The sequence below is a fragment of the Mixophyes fleayi genome, chromosome 4 (assembly GCF_038048845.1).
Source record: "Mixophyes fleayi isolate aMixFle1 chromosome 4, aMixFle1.hap1, whole genome shotgun sequence".
NCBI classification, from domain to species: Eukaryota; Metazoa; Chordata; class Amphibia; order Anura; family Limnodynastidae; genus Mixophyes; species Mixophyes fleayi.
The window spans coordinates 38,076,509-38,083,783 of NC_134405.1; positions in this window are offsets into that span (position 1 = coordinate 38,076,509).

A 7,275-nucleotide genomic window follows, 5' to 3' on the forward strand; every position below is an offset into this window, starting at 1 on the left:
ATAGACATTGAGAGTAGTAAGGAGGAATTTAACAAGAGTCAAGGGGGTGGAGAGGTGGGAAATGGAAGCACAGCCGATAAGAAGAGGCCTTTGTTAAAGCAAAAAGGAATACCTAAGGGAGGCAATGGACTCAGGGCCGTATTAACCCGAGGTCTAACTGGGCTATAGCCCAGGGGCCTCGGGCATCCAGGGGCCCTTCAAAGTTTTCAGCAGCATTATTGATTGGTCCGGGGGCAGTGGCGCCCCCAGCCCAATCAATGCTGCTGAGCACAGTCAGTTCAGTCCTCCGTCCCCGGCGCTCAGTAATCTGTTTACTGAGGAGATCTCGCGAGTGAACTCTCGCGAGCTCTCCTCAGTAAGGAGCTTACAGCGCGCCGGGGATGGAGGACTGAACTGACAGGTAAGCGCTTGGGGGGGGGCTGGTGGCTCACATTGGGGGCCTCACGAGGGAATGGAGGCGCCCTTAGCCCAGGGGCCTCCATTCCCTTAATCCGGCCCTGAATGGACTTAAGTGTATGCTTGTAAATGAAAGAAGCCTGACAGGTAAAATGGTGGAATTAGAACTAGTAGCAATGAATAAGCAGTATGATATTATAGGCATTTTGAGGACCTGGTGGGATGATAGACATGACTGGGCAGTTAACTTGGAAGGATATACTCTCTTCAGGAGGGATATGGTAAATAAAAAGGGGAGCAGGAGTATGTTTTTATATTAATACAAAGGGGGAGAAAAAGTTATGACCAGAGAAGCACTTCAGGTAAAAACATTATGTTGCATTAATACATAAATCTTTATTGATATATATTAAAAACATTGGTGAGTATTCAACCAAGATGATACATGGGCGAAATATTAGAAAATAAAGTGTTGAGATAGAAAGAATTTAAAATAAAACAATCCGGTTGTAGGGCTGGCTAGAATGTACAATGTCCTGAAAACCTGAATAAACTGTGAAGATACCCTATTAGTCAATAGTGTCTAGATGATTAATTGTTTCATACAACAGAAAGAGACCCTCCACATAGGTCCCCAAATTGTGGTGATGTCTCAATGAGTTCAAAAATTATTCCTATGGGGGTATTAAGCTCTCATAAACAGAGAAACATTGTAACTCTATCTAACTAGCAAGTAATAGCCTCTAGATGGCAGCATAAATTAGTATTAGTATGTATGTCCGTTGTGTAATGCATATTATTTAAGCAGTGTATCATTAATACTGGCTCTTTAGTTGCTAGTTATTAGGGCAGTAAATCGCTATACAGGGAATAGTAATGTCCCAAAGTACCGCTTATGAAATAGTGTGTCACATACGCAACTAGTTACACTATGCTAATTACTGATATACAGGGTCACTGATTATCTCCCGCTTGGACTACTGCAACCTTCTCCTTCTCCTTATCGGCCTCCCCCTCTCTCATCTCGCTCCTCTTAGATCTGTACTCAATGCCGCTGCTGGGCTTATCTTCCTCTCTCACTGTTCCACTTCTGTCTCCCCACTCTACCAAGCACTTCACTGGCTCCCCTTCCAATACAGAATCCTTTTCAAGCTCCTCACTCTGACTTACAAGGCCCTCACCAACTCCACTGCTCCCTACATCTCCAACCTTATCTCTATTCACACTCCATCCCGCCCACTGCGATCGTCCAATGATCGTCGCCTTTCTTCCTCTCTGATTATCTTTTCTCACGCACGTATCCAAGACTTTACCCGCACGGCTCCCCTCCATTGGAACAAGCTCCCCTGCTCCATCAGAACTTCCCCTAATCTGTCCTCTTTCAAACGAACATTAAAAACCCACCTTTTCTTAAAAGCCTTCCAGTCACATGCCTAAACTCCCACCTGTTGGCTACCTCTCTGTCTCATCCCTTCTTCCCATCTCCCCCCTCCTCGACTCCGTCTCCGTTTCACCCGTCTCTCCGTCTCATTCTTGTGTCTCTGTCTGTCTTCCTCTTCCTTTAGATTGTATGCTCCTTTGAGCAGAGCTCTCCTACCTCCTGTTTCCATCACTTTTAACTGCGCTCTCCAGCTACTCAGCCCACCTCCTCTTGGACCTTCTGCCCTCCGACTCCTCTCGCTTCTCTCTGCTCCTCTCAGTGGCTCTTAACCTGTCATTCGCGCCCACCCTCTTGAGCTCAAGTTACCAGCCTGTACTGATTATCCCCCACCCTCTCTTTCTAGTTGTGCTTTGAGCTCCCAGAGTTATAGTGCTTACCGTTGCTTTGTACTGTGCTGTTTCACCTTGTGCTGTGCCATTGTTTGTCCTTGTACGGCGCTACGGATATTTTGTGGCGCACTATAAATAAAAATTAATAATAAAATAATAATAATACTGAGACATATCAGACAGGACTGTCCTGTATATAGACTCTATGTTCAAACAATACCTGGAATTACCATTCACATTACTGGCAGATGTTTCCATAATACTTGATGTTGAATAAAAACTGATATAGATAAATGTGTAGAATCTGATTTTGATTGCAGAACTAATTTCTTTTTTCAACATTCAAGAATATTGTACATTCATCTACTTTTTGGAAGATGGAACCAGGGGTGATATTTAGGTGGTCATGCCGGGCTGCCAATCTGGCAACCAATAAAATTATAGAGGGTGGTCAGTAGATGGAAAGATACATAGTATTCTCTGTTACTTCCTGTTTTCCCTTGTCTCCTATCCTTCAGAAAAGCACCAATTCCCAATATTAGAACCAGCACTAAGGAGCTAGGATGGGAATGACCTCTCATTGAAACAAGAGGCATGAGGAGAGGGGGAAATAGAAGGGATACAATTAGCACAAGCTGATCCTGTACCCAGTAGAGAGGTCGCTGTGAACAGGATCAGATTTCTTTACTGAGGAATAGAGGGAAGGCATTGACATGCTGGTGGCAAAATTATTGGGGAAAAAAGAACAGAACGGAAGAGGGCTGCTTGTGAGATATTACAGTCTAAATGGGAGAGGCAAATAAATGGCGGTGATATGGAGAAGATGAGACAGGGGAGCAGGGGTGAGTAAGGAGGAGAGCTGATATGTTTTGATTAGAGATGAGCGCACTCGGATTTATGAGATCCGAGCCCACCCAAACGTTGACGATCCGAGTCGGATCCGAGACAGATCCGGGTATTGGCGCCAAATTCAAATCTGAAACTGAGGCTCTGACTCATAATCCCCTTGTCGGATCTCGCGATACTCGGATCCTATAAATTCCCCGCTAGTCGCCGCCATCTTCACTCGGGCATTGATCAGGGTAGAGGGAGGGTGTGTTAGGTGGTCCTCTGTCCTGCTATATCTCGTGCTGTTCAGTGCTGTGCTGTGCTCAGTCCAGTGGTGCTGTGTCCTGTGCTCTGTCCTTCTGAGGTCAGTGGTGCTGCTGGGTCCTGTGCTGTGTCCTGTTCAGTCCAGTGGTGCTGTGTCCTGTGCTCTGTGCTTCTAAGGGCATAGTTATTTCCCCAATATTCCCCTGTGTTTAAAAAAATAAAAAAAAGTTATTTAAAAAAAATACCAAAAACTAATTAAATTTTTTTTTAATTACCACAAAATTTGCACAACCAATCCTGCAGTATAAGCCCATTGGTACTGCAATATTACCAAGTTCACACATTCAGCAGTAAAATTCCAGTGGTACTGCAATATTACAAAGTTCACACATTCTGCAGTATCAGTTCAGTGGTGCTGTGTCCTGTGCTCTGTCCTGCTGAGTTCAGTAGTGCTGCTGGGTCCTGTGCTGTGTCCTGTTCAGTCCAGTGGTGCTGTGTCCTGTGCTCTGTGCTTCTAAGGGCATAGTTATTTCCCCATTATTTTAAAAAATAAAAAAAAAGTTATAAAAAAAATTAAAATAAAAAAAAAATAAAAAAGTAATTATAACCAAATTTGCAAAACCAATCCAGCAGTATAAGTCCATTGGTACTGCAATATTACCAAGTTCACACATTCTGCAGTATCTTGTGCTACATATAATGGAGACCAAAAATTTGGAGGATAAAGTAGGGAAAGATCAAGACCCACTTCCTCCTAATGCTGAAGCTGCTGCCACTAGTCATGACATAGACGATGAAATGCCATCAACGTCGTCTTCCAAGCCCGATGCCCAATCTCGTAGTACCGGGCATGTAAAATCCAAAAAGCCCAAGTTAAGAAAAAGTATCAAAAAGAGAAACTTAAAATCATCTAAGGAGAAACGTAAAGTTGCCAATATGCCATTTACGACACAGAGTGGCAAGGAACGGCTTAGGCCCTGCCCCGTGTTCATGACTAGTGGTTCAGCTTCACCCACGGATCTTAGCCCTCCTCCTCCTCACCCCCCCCTACAAAAAATTGAAGAGAGTTATGCTGTCAGCAACAAAACAGCAAACAACTCTGCCTTCTAAAGAGAAATTATCACAAATCCCCAAGGCGAGTCCAAGGGTGTTGGTGGTTGTCAAGCCTGACCTTCCCATCACTGTACGGGAAGATGTGGCTCGGAAGGAGCCTACTGATGATGTAGCTGGCGCTGTGGAGGAACTTGATGATGAGGATGGTGATGTGGTTATTGTAAATGAGGCACCAGGGGGGGAAACAGCTGATGTCCATGGGATGAAAAAGCCCATCGTCATGCCTGGTCAGAAGACCAAAAAATGCACCTCTTCGGTCTGGAGTTATTTTTATCCAAATCCAGACAACCAATGTATGGCCATATGTAGCTTATGTAAAGCTCAAATAAGCAGGGGTAAGGATCTTGCACACCTAGGAACATCCTCCCTTATACGTCACCTGAATAACCTTCATAGTTCAGTGGTTAGTTCAGGAACTGGGGCTAGGACCCTCATCGGTACAGGGACACCTAAATCCCGTGGTCCAGTTGGATACACACCAGCAACACCCTCCTCGTCAACTTCCTCCACAATCTCCATCAGATTCAGTCCTGCAGCCCAAGTCAGCAGCCAGACTGAGTCCTCCTCAATACGGGATTCATCTGAGGAATCCTGCAGCGGTACGCCTACTACTGCCACTGCTGCTGTTGCTGCTGTTAGTCGGTAATCTTCCCAGAGGGGAAGTCGTAAGACCGCTAAGTCTTTCACAAAACAATTGACCGTCCAACAGTCGTTTGCCATGACCACAAAATACGATAGTAGTCACCCTATTGCAAAGCGTATAACTGCGGCTGTAACTGCAATGTTGGTGTTAGACGTGCGCCCGGTGTCCGCCATCAGTGGAGTGGGATTTAGAGGGTTGATGGAGGTATTGTGTCCCCGGTACCAAATCCCGTCGAGATTCCACTTCACTAGGCAGGCGATACAAAAAATGTACAGAGAAGTACGATCAAGTGTCCTCAGTGCTCTAAAAAATGCGGTTGAACCCACTGTCCACTTAACCACGGACATGTGGACAAGTGGTTCTGGGCAAACGAAGGACTATATGACTGTGACAGCCCACTGGGTAGATGCATCCCCTTCCGCAGCAACAGCAACAGCTGCATCAGTAGCAGCATCTACAAAATGGCTGCTCGTGCAAAGGCAGGCAACATTGTGTATTACAGGCTTTAATATGAGGCACAATGCTGACAACATATTAGAGAAACTGAGGGAAATTATCTCCCAGTGGCTTACCCCACTTAGACTCTCATGGGGATTTGTGGTGTCAGACAATGCCAGTAACATTGTGCGGGCATTAAATATGGGCAATTTCCAGCACGTCCCATGTTTTGCCCACACCATTAATTTGGTGGTGCAGCATTACCTCAAGAGTGACAATGGTGTGCAGGAGATGCTTGCGGTGGCGCGCAAAATTGCTGGACACTTTCGGCATTCAGCCAGTGCCTACCGCAGACTAGAGGCACATCAAAAAAGCATGAACCTGCCCTGCCATCACCTCAAACAAGAGGTTGTGACGCGCTGGAACTCCACCCTCTATATGCTGCAGAGGATGGAGGAGCAGCAAAAGGCCATTCAGGCCTACACAGCCACCTACGACATAGGCAAAGGAGTGGGGATGCGCCTCAGTCAAGCGCAGTGGAGACTGATTTCCGTGTTGTGCAAGGTTCTGCAGCCATTTGAACTTGCCACACGAGAAGTCAGTTCCGACACTGCCAGCTTGAGTCAGGTCATTCCCCTGATCAGGCTGTTGCAGAAGCAGCTGGAGAAAGTGAGGGAGGAGCTGGTAAGCCATTGCGATTACACCAAGCATGTAGCTCTTGTGGATGTAGCCCTTCGTACGCTTTGCCAGGATCCGAGGGTGGTCACTCTTTTAAAGTCAGAGGAATACATTCTGGCCACCGCGCTCGATCCTCGGTTTAAAGCGTATGTTGTGTCTCTGTTTCCGGCGGACACAAGTCTACAGCGGTGCAAAGACCTGCTGGTCAGGAGATTGTCCTCTGAAGAGGACCGTGACATGCCAACAGCTCCACCCTCATTTTCTTCCACATCTATGGCTGCGAGGAAAAAGCTCAGTTTTCCTAAGAGAGGCGCTGGCGGGGATGCTGATAACATCTGGTCCGGACTGAAGGTTCTGCCAACTATTGCAGACATGTCTACTTTCGCTGCATTGGATGCTGTCACAATAGAAAAAATTGTGGATGATTACTTTGCTGACACCATCCAAGTAGACATGTCAGACAGTCCATATTGTTACTGGCAGGAAAAAAAGGCAGTTTGGAAGCCCCTGTACAAACTGGCTCTATTTTACCTGAGTTGTCCCCCCTCCAGTGTGTACTCGGAAAGAGTTTTTAGTGCAGGGGGGAACCTGGTCAGTGAGCGGCGAAGGAGGTTGCTTCCTCATAACGTTGAAAAAATGATGTTTATAAAAATGAATAATCAATTCCTCAATAAAGTACAGCACTGCCCTCCAGATAGTACAGAGGGACCTGTGGTTGTGGAGTTCAGCGGGGACGAATTGATAATGTGTGATGAGGAGGAAGTACACACTGTAGGGGGAGAGGAATCAGAGGTTGAGGATGAGGACGACATCTTGCCTCAGTAGAGCCTGTTTAGTCTGTATAGGGAGAGATGAATAGCTTTTTTGGTGTGGGGGCCCAAACAAACCAATCATTTCAGCCAAAGTTGTTTGGTAGGCCCTGTCGCTGAAATGATTGGTTTGTTAAAGTGTGCATGTCCTATTTCAACAACATAAGGGTGGGTGTGAGGGCCCAAGGACAATTCCATCTTGGAACTTTTTTTTTGCATTATATGACCAATCAACAGTCGTTTGCCATGTTCAAAAAGTAAAACCAAATTTAAACAAATTCAAGAAATTAAACCAAAAGTAAAATGCCCTGTCATAATTTAAAACAAGAGGTATTG